Consider the following 3,781-nt stretch of genomic DNA (forward strand, 5'->3'; position numbering starts at 1 on the left):
AAAGGGTTGTGGCTAACTGCATTTATAGACATGTGGTGCTAACTTTGTACACGTCTTTGTCAGTGACGGTCTCACTGAGCCAACTTACTCTGATGAAATAATACCATAAAGTAGACTTTTTAAAAAAGGAAACTTAATTAACTATGTTAAGAAATGGAATCTGCTTTTAATAAAATTGACAAAATTTTATTATGACACTAAGTCATTATTTTGTATTGTTTTAGTTCCCTAAAAAGATATTTATTCTTAGGGCAGATTCATTCAGCACATTTTTACTGAGTAAAATTAGTATACTTGGTAAAAAATTTAGCTTCTAAAAATTATAATACTCATTATATTTTATTTTTATATTTACATTTGTACAAAGCCTTAGAAATCCTTTAAACTATAAAGGAAAATAATACAGATTTTTTTTCCTAAATAAAATGCACAGAATTTTCCTTGCCTGCACCTACTTTTTCACTAGTAAAATGTTAAATTAATATAAAAAATTCTGACCACTTTCTAGAATACATTATCTTTATTTCTGAGGTCTAATTGTTACCTACGAAGTGAGTTTGTGCAATAAAATTAACTATTTGGTGTGGGAAGGTGCATTTTTTAGAACTTTTCTTTGCGAAAAGAACAACATAGCCATATATGCAACTAAGTAAAGATTGCTTCTTAGTACAGTCAGAAAGAATTTCATACAGAAAACAATTGTTTCAGTGGCCACTGATCCAAAACTTCATTGTTAGTTAGGTATAGGATCTTCTGGACTGGGGTCCCCTTGACAGGAAAAGACTCCCCAATTTAAACTTTGCTCACTGTCCATCATTGCCTGTTGATATAATCAAAAAGACAAATAATAACAGGAGTTGGCAAAGCTGTAGAGAAATGTGAACCTGTATATATTGCTAATGGGAATGTAAAATGGTGTGGCCACTCTGGAAAACATTTTGGCAGTGTTTTTAAAAATTAGTTACAGAGTTTAACCCATTTGACCCCGTCATTCCACTACTAGGTATATACCCAAGAAGCCTGAAACATATGTCCACAAAGATTTGACAAAATGTTCATAACAGCATTATTCCTAAGAGCACCAAAGTGGAAGCAACCCAAATTTTAAAGCTATACAGTTGTTTCAGTGTCACTTTTATACATAGTTCTGTATATGTAAACATGTCTTCATGGTTTACACTTTCATTTGTATCTGCTGGGCTGAATTAAGCTTTGTTGTGATTGTGACCAATACATATTCAGGCCATGTTAGCGCTGTGTTTATAACATCACCAATTAGTTGTAATAAATGTTCAACATACACCAAAAAAAAAAAGAAAGAAAATGTGGTATGTTCATACAAAGGAATATTATTGAAAATTAAAAGAATGAACTGCTGGTATCTGCTACAACATGGATGTACCTCAAACTCTTGTTATATGAAAGACCAGATGCAAAAGACTACATATTGTATGATTCCATTTGTATGAAATTTTCAGAAAAGGCAAATTTATAGAGAAAAAAGTAGATTTAGTTGTTGCCTGGGGATGAGAGTTGGAAGAAAAATTAACTACAAATGAATATAAGGGATATTTTGGGGGATTGTGGTGTTGATTGTACAACTCTGTACTTTACTTAAATTATATTGTACACTTAATAATATGGGTGACTTTTATGGCATGACTCAGTAAAGGTCTTAAAAATGTATATGCATAGACCTGTGGGGATAGACACAATCACGTTACATTTATAACCTATGAAAACTATAATTTGGAGACACTCCCATCTTGCCCCATAGGGGAAATCTGCAGTGTTTATCTACTATCCTCTAACACCAGCCTTGTCTATCCTAGGACCCAACACATGGCAGTTTGTCATAAGTGAATGCTGCCATAACCTTGTTCTATTAAAAATGTTTTATTTTATATATGCAACTGATAAATCACTAAATTCTACCTCTGAAACTAATAAAAAAATTTAAAGAATGCCTTATTTTAGCCTGATTCAGTTAGACTGCAGGCCCATTTTTGATGCACTTATCATACTGTAGAAATGTTATTATAGAGATGAACCATGAGAGACGATGGACTCTGAAAAACAAACTGATCGTTCTAGAGGGGGGGCTGTGGGAGGATGGGTTAGCCTGGGGATGGGTATTAAAGAGGGCCCGTTCTGCATGGAGCACTGGGTGCTAATATGCAAATAATGAATCATGGAACACTACATCAAAAACTAATGATGTAATGTATGGTGATTAACATAACATAATAATAAAAAAAAATAGAAGATAAAAAAATGTTATTATAAAGATAATTATCCTCTAAATGAGTCTTATTGGGGATTTTAAATATTTAAAATATCAACCATTTTTAGAAGTAGCAGATTTTTAGAAATCACTTAATACAGCACTGTCATTTTTTAGTTGATATAATAAGCTCAGAGAGGTTAAATAACTTGCCTAATATACTACTAGTTAGTAACACATGAAGCTAGGACTGATTCTTACTGATTAATAACAGTATATCCTCCCACATTTACATCATTCTGCCTCCCAAATATATTAAAAATATGTGCTTAAGTATAAATTAATTTCATATACAAACAGCACAATGCATTTACCATTAGAAGATACATGCTGGGACTTCTAATAGTGGAAAAGGGATTTGCATTAATCCCACCACACTCTTTGTGACTATTGACATAGCATGCATGTAGTGATGAAGTTTCCCACTAAGTACACTCCCTTCCATGGCTCCTGACTGGTTCATTACATCTCAATTTTTCATTTTGTTATCATAGTATTGTACACAGAGAACTATGTATCTGCAGCTCAAACATATATGTAGAACAACTGGAATAGTGTAGCAATCAGCCATTAAGTTGGCCCCAAAGATTCTCACCTCTTGTTATTCACATCCTTGGATAACCACCTCCCACATGGGCTTTTGTGACTAGTAGATATGGAAAAGGTGATGATACATCATTTCCAAAATTAGATTTTAAAAGTACCAGCTTCTGTTTTGGTTGTTCTCTCATCTGTCTCTCCTCTTGGGTTATTAACTCTGGAGGAAACCATGTTGTGAATGTCCATATGGAGAGGCCTAGGTAGTGAAGGACTAACATCTCTCAACAGCCACAAGGACGAGTTTGGAAGTGGATCCATCAAACTCAGTCAAGCCTCTGAGACAGCAGCCCTGGCCAATATCGTGAATGCAATTTCATGAGAGATTCAGCAATATATTCCAAATCCTTGACCCACAGAAACTGTGAAATAATGCTTATTGATCTAAGCTGCTAAATTTTGAGATAATTTGTTATGCAGTAATAGATAACTAAGAAATATACTTTACCTACAGACAAGACTTTAATAGTTTTGTTTGTTTTGTTTTATTTATAAATTAAACATTTATAAAACCATATTTCAAAAGAACCAGGGAAGGTTACATTTTGAAGGAACCTTCTTTCTCCCCTTCTTAACTTTAGGAAGGCAAAGGATAATAGATAATCAGCTATTTGGTTTCTATTCTTAGTGTTTCATTTTTGTTTTTATAAAATAATATACTTCTTCCATATAAAAAGATTATCTATAGAGTCATACTTATATCTAGTGAAATTTGCAGTTAAGAATGATCAGATAACTTTCAAACTAAATTCCTCCCTTCCCATAGCACTGCCATCCAGAAAACTAATTTCACACAGAAATATCTCATAAGATTTCTGTCATTTAGAAATTCTTTATACTTGAGTTAGCTATCTTACCCTGGCCACATCAGTCTTTACCCGCTAGTGCTATTGCAAGTTA

The sequence above is a fragment of the Neomonachus schauinslandi genome, chromosome 2 (genome assembly GCF_002201575.2).
Source record: "Neomonachus schauinslandi chromosome 2, ASM220157v2, whole genome shotgun sequence".
Lineage (NCBI taxonomy): Eukaryota > Metazoa > Chordata > Mammalia > Carnivora > Phocidae > Neomonachus > Neomonachus schauinslandi.